Source organism: Lacerta agilis, chromosome 14 (genome assembly GCF_009819535.1).
Source record: "Lacerta agilis isolate rLacAgi1 chromosome 14, rLacAgi1.pri, whole genome shotgun sequence".
In the NCBI taxonomy this organism is placed as follows: Eukaryota; Metazoa; Chordata; class Lepidosauria; order Squamata; family Lacertidae; genus Lacerta; species Lacerta agilis.
In genome coordinates this window covers 27,447,812-27,459,896 of record NC_046325.1, presented here as the reverse complement: position 1 = coordinate 27,459,896, position 12,085 = coordinate 27,447,812, and positions in this window count along the sequence as shown.

Below are 12,085 nucleotides of genomic sequence, written 5' to 3'. Positions count from 1 at the left end.
AAGTTCGCGAAGGAGAAGGCTACTAGCCATGACGGCTAGATTCTACATTCATTGTTGGAGGGAAGTATGCTCTGAACCCCAGTTGCTGGGAAACACAAGTGGGGAGAGCGTTGTTCTGCTCAGGTCCTGCATGCTGGCTCCCCAGAGGCATCTGGTTTGCAGTGTTAGAAACTCAAAATAATATAAGCTAGGCACCATATGGCTCCTTCAACCAAGGTTACAGTCGCCAAAACAATGTCTAGTTGCCATTTTCGGGCAAGGCGGCTCTAAAGTCTTATTTCTCAAATGATGGACTGACTGTGATGATGATGATGATGATGATGATTAATTAAATTTCTATACTGTCCCATAGCCACAAGTCTCAGGGCAGTTCACAGGATAATTCACAGGACAGGTATATTCACAGGACGATTATCAGTTAAACACCTGGCTAGTTGAAGAACTTTGAGAACTTAAAAAAAAAGTCCCTTGATCCAGGGACAGTCCACATATATATTGGCCTGTTGTGCCTACCTCTTTTTCTTAATGGTGACATGGACCATTCATAATGTGGGGATATTCTTCACAACTGTGAGCAGGGCAGTGGGCTGGGGTAAGTGAAGACAAGCTACAAAAATTAACGTTCTTCATTGCTCCTGCTCAGGCTGCACAGAAAAAGCATTTTGGTCCCTGAAATTCATTCTGATTTTGCTGATGAAATATAATGGATAGAAATCTACAGGGTGGGGTATTAAGTGTGTGAAAGCAGTCCAGATCCAATGATCCCCAGGCATGCAGCTCCAGATCATGCAGATGTCAGGCACCATGCTGGTGTCCAGGCATCTTCACTTGGTCGCAAATGGTCGATAGCCAGGTGCACAATGCGCCTGGCACCTGGCTAATTTCAAACACTGCTGATCTGCTACTGTGAGAAGAGGATGCTGGGTTAGATGAGCCATTGGCCTGATCCAGCAGGGTCTTGTTATACAGTTCTCAAGAGACCAAGTGATCTATCATTCCCAGGGAAATAAGATGGTCCTTATCTACGGTAAGTACCAGCCATATCCAAAACGTTATCTCCAGAATGCACCAAAACAGGACCTAATCAAGAAATTGTGCTTCTGGTCATGAGAATCCACTGTTCAGTTCTACACCACCCTTAAGCAGAAATCCCTTTTGTTTTTCTGGGTTGTGACACTTGTGCGGCGATGTAGCAACCCATATGCAAAGAAGTCCCAAGACTTCCGGCGGCGACGCCATCGCGAGCGGTCGTGGGTTGCCTCTGCTGCGAGGCGACTCAGTCCGTCCCGGGGGTTGGAGCCCCGCTACCGCAAAGCGGGGCTCCGGTGGGGTGCGGGAAGAGCGTCCCGCACCCCGGGCTCCCCGGCGGGCCCATTATGGCTCTGAACCCTTCCCTCGTTCCCCCTGTAAAGGGGGAATGGGGGTGAAGGGACAACAGAGCCGGGCTATAGGGGATATGCCCCAACCGGGACGTGGAGCAGCGGCCTCCGCTCGCGACGAGCGTCAATGTTCTCCCTGTCAGGACTGGAATTAAAGAAACCCGGTGGTTGTGAGTATATGACTCGTATTTCGTTTTTTACGATCCAGGAGCTGTATTTGGAAAGGAAGCCTGCCTCCCTCCCCTCGGTGGATAGAAAATAACCGGTCTAAGAGGCTGCTGTTACAATAATGGATACAAAGTATTTTAATCTTGATAAGTGAGACTTTTTCGATCTCCCTTTGGGGAGCAAGTTTGTGGAGAATATCTCTTTTTAAAATTTGAGGTTCTTGCGCCCTGGCTACAGGGAAAATGGCTGTGAAAAGTTTGTGACTGAGTGGAAATTTACTGGCACTAAGATGGGAAAGTTTGGAAATTGAAACTGTAATTTGACACCTATGCCCGCTTCTGCCATGCTGGGCTTCGTCTTTGAGTTGGTTACGAACTATGAACTGAGTGATGATCAAAGGACTACTTTCTTGAGACTGGAACTGCTTAATCAAAAATTGGTGATATTGAACCGGGACATGTCAGAAAAGATATACCCCACAGAGGAGACTTTTCTGGAAATGGCTGCATTGGAAGAGAGCCTTGGCAAAGAGCTGAAAGGGATGATCGAAGAACAGGGCAAAATGGCCTGGCGACTCCGGAAAAATGAAACGTCCTTTGGGGGTGGCAGACCCAGGACGGGGAAAATTGCTATATCTAACTTTCGAGGTGAGAGCTCGGGAGCGTTGGTGAATAATCTAATATGTCTACAAATAAAAGAAGAACGGTACTTTGAACCGGAGAAGCTGGAAGAAGAGGAAGTGTGTACCCTGAAGCTCTATGCAAGGACTGTCATGGACTTTGTCTGGATCTGTGGATTTGCAAGGAAAAAGGACATCTTGAGAAGCGGCTCCGGAGCAAGACGGGTAAAGAAAATGGACAGAAGGGGGATAGGGTGAATTGTGTTAAGGGTAAAGAAAAAATGATTTATTATGGTACCCTGAAACCGGTGTGTCAAGCTTTTGAATAAGAAAAGGGATATTTTAATTTTTGTTATTAGCAGCAGTCTAAGGGAAAGAGGATATTTGTTATGATTTGTTGTAAGAATAATGTGTTAAGATATTGAATTTTGTGATGAGTTAATATGAAGTTACAATATGATTTGATTTTTGTCAAGCTAAGAACGGGAAAAATACTGTATATTAGAAAATAAGATTTTTAAGAAGAATGTTTAGTTTTGATCTTTTTAAAATGAATTTGATTTTTTTTTTTTTGAAATATGAAGTTATTAAAATAACATTTGGAATTGGAACCGAAGGTGAAAAGGCAGGGGAAGTCAAAGCCAAAGATTCGAACAAGAAAAAAAAATTTTTGTATAAGAAGAAGAATTATTGGTATATTTGTATTTGTCTATTTGTAGTTAGGTGTTGGGTTAATGTTGGTGACGATGTTGGATTATTTGTTTGTTATGGAAAATTAATAAATTCTTATAAAAAAAAAGCAAAGAAGTCCCAAGAAACCATCATTTTAGAATAACAGGAAATCGGTCCAAAGGCCCTCTTGCAAAGCTATGACTTCTTTGGAGGGGAGGAGAAGCATGTGCGAAGTCACGGAATGAGGACAAATGGCCTCTTAACACTCTTTAGCCATCGGGCCAATTATAATAATTTTAGGCCAAGAGTGCTAAGGAGGTGGAACCATTTTACCTACAGATGACTACTTATGAGAGAAGGGGATATTAGAGAGGGAATACTTTAAAACAGGCATAGGCAAACTTGGCCCTCCAGATGTTTTGGGACTACAATTCCCATCACCCCTGACCACTGGTCCTGTTAGCTAGGGATCATGGGAGTTGTAGTCCCAAAACATCTGGAGGGCCGAGTTTGCCTATACCTGCTTTAAAAGGTAACCACCAAACCAAATTTGATGTATCAAGGTATACTTCCCCTTTAACATAGGTCCTTCCCCAAAATTCCGGTCCTACTTTTACCCAGGATATAATAAAAGAAAAAAGTTGGGAGGGGTGACTTTTTGTTTTAGATCCGGAGAGGGGAAATTTTGGTCTTCTAGATGCTGCTGAATTGCAACTTCCACCAGCCCAGAGCTACTGAAATTAGTGGGCATGACTAACATAGTTCTACTGTTTTCAGTAGGTCTACTCTTGAGTATAACTTAGCTGGGTCCAATTTTTTTTTTGTAACTGCTCCCCCAGAAATTGCTTAACTCTTTAATTTTTGCTGCTTCTTTCCTTTATAATGTTATTTTTAAATAGACTGGTGACTGGGAGTGGCCGCAGGGACCACATAACACCGGTCCTGAGAGATCTGCATTGGCTCCCAGTACGTTTCCCAGCACAATTCAAAGTGTTGGTGTTGACCTTGAAAGTCCTAAACGGCCTCGGTCCTGTATACCTGAAGGAGCGTCTCCACCCCCATCATTCAGCCCGCACACTGAGATCTAGCACCGAGGGCCTTCTGGCGGTTTCCTCACTGCGAGAAGCAAAGCTACAGGGAACCAGGCAGAGGGCTTTCTCAGTAGTGGCGCCCGTCCTGTGGAACGCCCTCCCATCAGAGGTCAAGGAGATAAACAACTACGGTACCTGACATTCAGAAAATACCTGAAGGCAGCCCTGTTTAGGGAAGTTTTTAATCTGTGATTTTGTATTGTATTTTAATATTTGTTGGAAGCCGCCCAGAGTGGCTGGGGAGACCCAGCCAGATGAGCGGGGTATAAATAATAAATTATTATAAGAAAGAAAGAAAGAAAGAAAGAAAGAAAGAAAGAAAGTCACTCTGAGCTTTCTATTATGAAATGCCAACTCAGGGTACAAATCTAAAAGTAAAAAAATTAATGTGCCATTAAGAGCATGAAGAAAAGGCAACGACACGTCTACCAGGGACACAGTGAAATAATGGCTACAATTAGACTGATAAGAATCCACCCAGGTCAGACTTTTGCGCCCAGAACAGCAGTTAATGAAGTGTCACGGAAATCCACAAGCAGCAAAGAGCCCCAGCGACAACTACCCTCGCAGAGTCCCACATCCGTTCAATAGTTACAAACATTTTGTCACTGAAAAGCTTCTGGTGATCGTGGATAGTTGTAGCAGCCACTAAAGTTGCTCCCTCACTCTCCCACAAAAAAAACAGTGAAAAAATAGTTCAAATTCCTAGAAATCAACAACAAACCTCTCTAGGTACTAGCTGTGCACAAAGAAGCAGGAAGAGATTCTGGGCCCCAATTTCACCACCACCACCCTATTATTTTCAACATTTTGTATCCCACCTTCCCCCTAAGGAGCTCAAGACGGTGAACACAGTTCTTCATCTACTGTATTTATTTCACCCTCACAAAACCCTGAAATGTAGCTTAAACTGAGAGACAGTGACTGGCCCAAGGTCTTGTGCGACATTTTCCAGCCCTGTATGTTTCTGATCCTTAAAAAAAAATAAAATGGTAGTGACCATCACAGCATCTAGTAGCAAAGAGTTCCACAGGTACATGGTACTTCTTCTTTTGTGTACTCACATAAGAAATAGCTCCAGGAAATCCTAACCCAATTATATATGGCATTTTCAAAGTAACATTTACCCTTCATGTTCACCAGCTAGCCGCAAGGGCAAAGAATGATACTCAGAAATATCCCCACTACTGCACTTGTCCCCACAAATATCTGATTTAATCTCTTTCTTTCTCTCACTCTCTCTCTCTCTCACTCTCTCTCTCTCACACACACACCAACCCCAGTAACACAATTTTCCCAGGGAAACCCAAGTTCCCTTTTTAAAAGAAAGAAAGAATCGGGTGACGAGAATCAGCCGTCAGCCTTGACGCAACATTTCCTGATGTCACCCACATGGTGGTTTCATTCCACCTAAAGAGGAACAGCCATAGGAAGGCAGGCTGGGCTAGGCCAGGACAGCAACAGAGAGAGAACAGAAACTTTAACATCACTGCCTTCTCACCCAATTTACCAACCGCTGCAGTAGGCAGCTTCTCAACAAGAGGAGGTGAATACCTAACAAGAAAAGGGAAGCTGGCAGCCAACCTGCAAGTTCAAAGTTTGGGTACTAGTGTATATGGCCCCAAACAGCTCAGGACCAGGTTACTTAAGAGATCACCCGCTGCTTCTTCTGCTTCTTCTTCTTCTTCTTCTTCTTCTTCTTCTTCTTCTTCTTCTTCTTCTTCTTCTGCAAACACTTGTAGCCGAGTAAGATTGTCTTCCATAAACACAACTTTAACATTGGGTCTGTAAGTGACTGTGGAGGCCAATTCTGGATCCACACATCCTTCCACAGTGGGGGACATAGGTTTCCGGGCGGGAGTTGATCATGGTGAGGGTTTGCCAAGCGTGCCTTCCTCTTAGCACGTTTCTTCCTTTGCGTCCTGAGTTCGAGTGTCTTCAAAACCCATGACACCTTTGGTAAAGGCTGATCGCCAATTGGAGCGCTCGTAGGCCAGTGTTTCCCAGTTGTCGGTGTTTATACATTTTTTAAAAATTTGCCTTGAGAGAGTCTTTCAACCTCTTTTGCTGACCACCAGCATTACACTTTCCATTTTTAAGTTCAGAATAGAATAGTTGCTTTGGAAGATGATAATCAGGCATCTGAACAACATGACCAGTCCAACAAAGATGATGTTGAAGAATCATTGCTTCGACACTGGTGATCTTTGCTTCTTCCAGTACACCCGCATTAGTTCGCCTGTCTTCCCAAGTGATGTGTAAAATTTTTCAGAAACACCGTTGATGGAACCTTTTGAGGAGTTGGAGATGGTGTTTATAAGTGGTCCATGTTTCACAAGCATACTGTAAGATACCCTGTCAACCATTGAATTCTGGAGAGTTTCTCCTTCAAGTCCCAGAAATATCAAACACAGGGTGGCTTTCACTGTGACTCCCCTTGTTCTGTGGAACAGCATCCCTATTGAGATAAGACAGGCTTATCTGTACTTTCTGGAAACAATTGGAGGCAAAAAAAATTTTTTTTTGCTCCAGCGAGCTTTTCCAGCTGGATAAAAAGCTCTCTGCCTTAGGTGTTCATTTTGTATAACTTTTAAATGCATTTTCATATGGCTTTTGGACCAGCTTTAAGACTATTTTTAGCTATTTTTATGGTATGCTTGTAAAGCATTTTGAGATATATGGACAAAGTGACTCGTAATAAATTATTACTAAAAAATCGGAATGTCAGGATTGAGTGTGAGGGCTTATTAGTGGCCTGATCTCACTCACTGAGTCCAGCTTCTGCCAAACGGGGTTCAGTTCTCATTGATGTCACTCCTCACTAATCACTAAATCGCTAGCACCTCAGTCCTTACTAAAGACCCGGGCCTACTCTGAGAAACTAGTGGAGGTACTAAAACCAAATGTATACCGAAGGCCGGGGACCCTCAGAAGTTAATGTGAAACAGAAAAATGCAAATGCAAATAAGTCTTGTGTGTTTCAAAGTTAATTATCTCAATAAAGCACACATTTTAATACAGTTGTTAAAAGTACCCGAGTGCTCGAAAATCTGCCCAGTGTCTTTGCTTTCATTGGCTAGAATATGGGAAGGCGTGTTTATGTCTTACGGCACATTTGCTGCACAAATGACCGTAAGAAAAAGAGTCTCCGGTTTTCTTACATTACAAAAGAAATAAAAAGATGAAAATGCAAAGAGGCCACCAGGAATAACCGTGTGAAATACATGCGCATGCAGCAGACTTCCAATAGCTAGTTGCGCGCACGCACGCACACACACACACACACACACACCAGCCTCACTTTGTTACATTGGCTATGACTTTACAGTATTTCCACCAACTCCTAGTACCAGATGACATTCCCCAAACACTGTTTGTTAATTGCAGACTAGCTCCTTCCTTGGGCAGAGACCGGCAACTTTTCAACATTGTGTACAGGGGGTAGGCAGCATTAGAAACTCAGATATAGAAGCTAGGTGCCGAATGGCTCCTTAAACCAAGTTACAGGTAGGTAGCCGTGTTGGTCTGCCATAGTCAAAACAAAATAAAAATAAAAAATAAAAAAAATCCTTCCAGTAGCACCTTAGAGACCAACTAAGTTTGTTCTTGGTATGAGCTTTCGTGTGCATGCACACTGAAGAATGCACACTGTATCTGAAGAAGTGTGCATGCACACGAAAGCTCATACCAAGAACAAACTTAGTTGGTCTCTAAGGTGCTACTGGAAGGATTTTTTTATTTTTTATTTTTTGTCGTCCTTAAACCAAGGTTATAGTTGCCAAAACGGAATGTCTAAGTTGCCATTTTGGAGCGCGAAGCCTCGGAAGTCTTGTTTTTCAAACAATGGACCGGCTGTGATTGATTCTCAGTTTAAACATCTGTATGGTTCAGATGGTAACCTTGAGCTGGGTTAAGAGCTTTGAGAACAAAGAAGAAAAGTCACTTGATCCACATATAAAATGGCCTATTCCGACCTCTTTTTCTTAATGGTGACTGGTCCTGCTGAGGCTGCACAGCAAAAGCATTTTTGTTCCAGTAATTCATTCCGATTGTGCAGGTAAAATACAATTCTGCCAGAATTCTACAGGATGGGGCATTATTGTGTGAAAACAGTCCAGATCCTATGATTCGCAGGCATGCACATCCAGATGGCAGAGCCGTCAGGTCAGGCGCCATTCTGGCACCCAGACATCTTCACTTGGTCACAAGTAGTCGAAAGCCTGGTGCAAAATGTGCCTGGCACCTGGCTAATTTCAAACACTCAGTGCTGTGCATCCTCCGTGTCATGCTAAGATTTTACAGGTTGCAATGCCAAATTGTTCCAAGAAAAGCTAAAATCTGTAGCATATATGAACATGTACATTTGCTCCTGTTGCACTCGTTTTTCTTTCAATTTTCAATTTCACAAAAAATAGAGAAACAGCAATTAAAACAGATTGAAACCAATACAAATTTAAGGTTGATACATTCCGATTTTGTAGAGAAAATAAATTATATCTGAATAAACAAAATCTTTTGTCTAAAGCTGCAGGCATTTTAGACATGCTGTTTAAGCGGCTTTCAGTCATCTAAAAAAAAAAGTCAGCTTGAATGCTGGATTTATGACAAAAAGATAACTTCACCCGACTACATGATTAAGTAAACACATCTCTTTATTCTGAAGACTTTACTCTGATTTTCCTAATCACGGGGAGGGGGAGTATACTATGCAAGATGCTTAAAACACAAACCCTGGCAATCTTATATGTCAAAAAGTATATATTTGCAACCGTAACAGCAAGGAACTTGCTTTCTTTTTTAAACAAATGAAATCTAAGATTCTCGGGAAATTGAAGTTTGTGTCAAATGCTACATTCCATGCTATTGCTGTGTTTCACAGAATCTCTCTCTCTCTCCCCCGCCTCTCTCACACACACCCTCCATTCATCTATTTGCTTAAGCCAGGGGTCCCCAAACTAAGGCCTGGGGGCCGGATGCGGCCCAATCGCCTTCTAAATCCGGCCCACGGATGGTCCAGGAATCACCGTGTTTTTACATGAGTAGAATGTGTCCTTTTGTTTAAAATGCATCTCTGGGTTATTTGTGGGGCCTGCCTGGTGTTTTTACATGATTAGAATGTGTGCTTTTATTTAAAATGCATCTCTGGGTTATTTGTGGGGCATAGGAATTCGTTCATGTATTTTTTTCAAAATATAGTCCAGCCCCCCACAAGGTCTGAGGGACAGTGGACTGGCCCCCTTGCTGAAAAAGTTTGCTGACCCCTGGCTTAAGATATTCCACTTACTCTAGAGGAGAAAGGTAGGTTGCAGCTCCACCCTCTGATCAATGGAAAGCTTCTGAGGTTTCACCAGGCATTGCTCCGAAAGCAAAGCCCATCTCTGCAGTCAACATTGTTTGAAAGCAGGGGTAGGGAGGACCTAGTGCTCCCATGTTGTTGGACTACAACTCCCATTATCCATTGCCACTGGTCACACAGGCTGGAGCAGATGGGAGAAGCCCAGCAACATCTGGAGGACCACATCCCTGCAGTGAGGTCCTTGCTCATTAAAACGGAGGCCTATACCAGACATAGGCAAACTCGGCCCTCCAGATGTTTTGGGACTACAACTCCCACCATCCCTAGCTAACAGGACCAGTGGTCAGGGGTGATGGGAATTGTAGTTTGCCTATGCCTGGCCTATATACAGTCATACCTTGGAAGTCGAACGGAATCTGTTCCGGAAGTCTGTTTGACTTCCAAAACGTTTGAAAACCAAAGCGCAGCTTCTGATTGGCTGCAGGAAAATCCTGCAGCCAACCAGAAACCACAGAAGCCCCGTCAGGACATTCGGCTTCCCAAAGAACATTCAAAAACCAGAACAGTCACTTCTGGGTTTCGATCGTTCGGGAGCCAAAACGTTCGAGAACTTTTTTAGAGGTGCAAATTTAAGAGGCCTGGTCCATGCAGAAGTTAATGTTTTGACAAGCCTTTAGGGTAGGACAGAGTTCTTCCATTTCTCTCTCTCTCTCTCTCTCTCTCTCTCTCTCTCTCTCCTCAACTCCACCTCACAAGGAACTGCTTCCCCATCAGGTCAAGCCGCCACCCTGCGTTGAGTTCCCTCTCCAACAGATTCCTAGAAAGAGATCAATAGAGCTGCATACAGTACAGACATCAGCCACAGCCCTAGCTGTGAAAGTCCGGGGGGGGGGGGGAGACAGGGTGGGGAAGTAAATTACACTTGTGTATCAGTCTCTAGGCGAAATTCCTATGCCAGGGAACAGGCAGGGGTGCCACTTTGCTGAGAATCCAATAAACTCGAGACTGGAGGTGGGGTGGAGGAGAAGAAAGTCGTTTGCAAACAGCAGCAAACCTGCACACAAACTCTCTCAAGCATATTTTCCCTTCTCATTGTCTTTTCTTTTTATTAAAAAAAAATGGCAGGGGAGGAGAAAAGCAAGACAGAATACACAAGCTGATCTGGCTACTTTCCCAGATCAAGAAACACCAATATGATTTGGTCCACTCGGGAGCTTTTTCATTTCCTTTTTAACATGGAATATATCTGAAAACGAAATTTAAAATACAGGCAGGGGGAAAAGGAAAGCACGTGCATAACCACACAACAAGATTTCTAATGAAGAAATCACTGAGTACTCAGTGATTGTTAAAAATTCAATCAGAACTTATTAGGCAGTTCACACACCAATGAATTATCATTTTTGAGGAGCAGAGTAAGGGTTTTACTCCTCCTCCATTTCTGTTGTTTGTTTTACACAAAGCAATACAAACAATGCTATGCGTTTTAGCCGGAGTTTCTCAAGGACAAATATCTCACTCCTCCACTTGTCTAGGCACGGGAGAATACCCTTGTGCTGACATCCGTGGGTGATGCTGATATGGGGATTTCCCAGAGTTCCCCCTTTGCTCTGTATTTTCAGATGGGGGTTCCCAAACATTCCCCTCCACTGAACATTCCTGAGTCTCTTGAAGGACGGTGTTACATTCCCCACCCCACCCCCACCTGTTGTAGCAATTGTAATGCACTGTGCTAGGCACAGCGTGAGTTCCAATTGTGTATTGTCAAAACACATTGGGTGCAATGGCAGGTGAGATTGCCGATAAGTCCACCCCCTTTTCACTTTAGATAGATAGATAGATAGATAGATAGATAGATAGATAGATAGATAGATATAAAATTACCAAGCGCCTAGAGCTGAATATGCACAAGTTAAATGTGTGGAAGTTGCAGGCTTAACTTCATGTTGCTGAATTACCATTTGAATTTGATAGGATTCAAAATTCCCCCATGTGTTTTTCACATGGGGACTACCCAAATGAAATTCACAAACCATAGCTTGGAACCCCCTAAACTGTTCTAGAAGTCATCTTTCCCCCTAGAACTGGGCAGCCCACACTTGAGAAAAGGGGTGGAGAATACCCTACTCCAGACTCTTGTAAACTGGTGCCCCCCCCCAATCCCTTGCCTTCCCATCCTCCCTGGACATTGACCATGCTGGCTGGGGGCTGGTGGGAGCTGTGGTCTGGAGGGCACCAGGTTGGGGAAAGCTGTCCTACTCAAACAACAAAGAAACCTGTCTAAGTCTGGAAACAAACGGCTTTTAAGAACTGTGGGTTCTGGCCCTCTTAAACACAACCCTACTCTTTTGCTCATTTTCAAAGAGCAATAAGATCATTAGCCCATGCTAAGCCTAGCCAGCCATCGCCAGCAGCACCAGAGGTCAGAAAATCTAGTCAACTGCCAGGAAACTGGTTTGTTAAATGGTCCACCTGACAGGAAGCAATGCCACCATCTTGGTTCTCACTTGGCAAGGGGACTGGCCTGAACAGAAGCATTATCAATTAATTAAATTTGTTAGTTGCTTTATCTTGCCCAGGGCAACCCAAAGCAACTCCATCCAACTGAGCAAGGGCCTGTGCCACTGATAATAGCCACTGCAGTCACTGCGTGGAGAGATGGGATATTGCAATGGCACCGAAGTGCTCAGGGCACAATGCAACATGACGAGGCTCACACTATTGCCAGACTTGCAGAAGGCTAAAATGCACTCCCCGAGGTCTCCTGTGATGCTCTCTTGGCTTGCAATTTCCTCCACTCCACAATTAGATGTAGAGGCTTTTTAGACCATGTTGTCCAACACCCCACTCCAAACTGGAG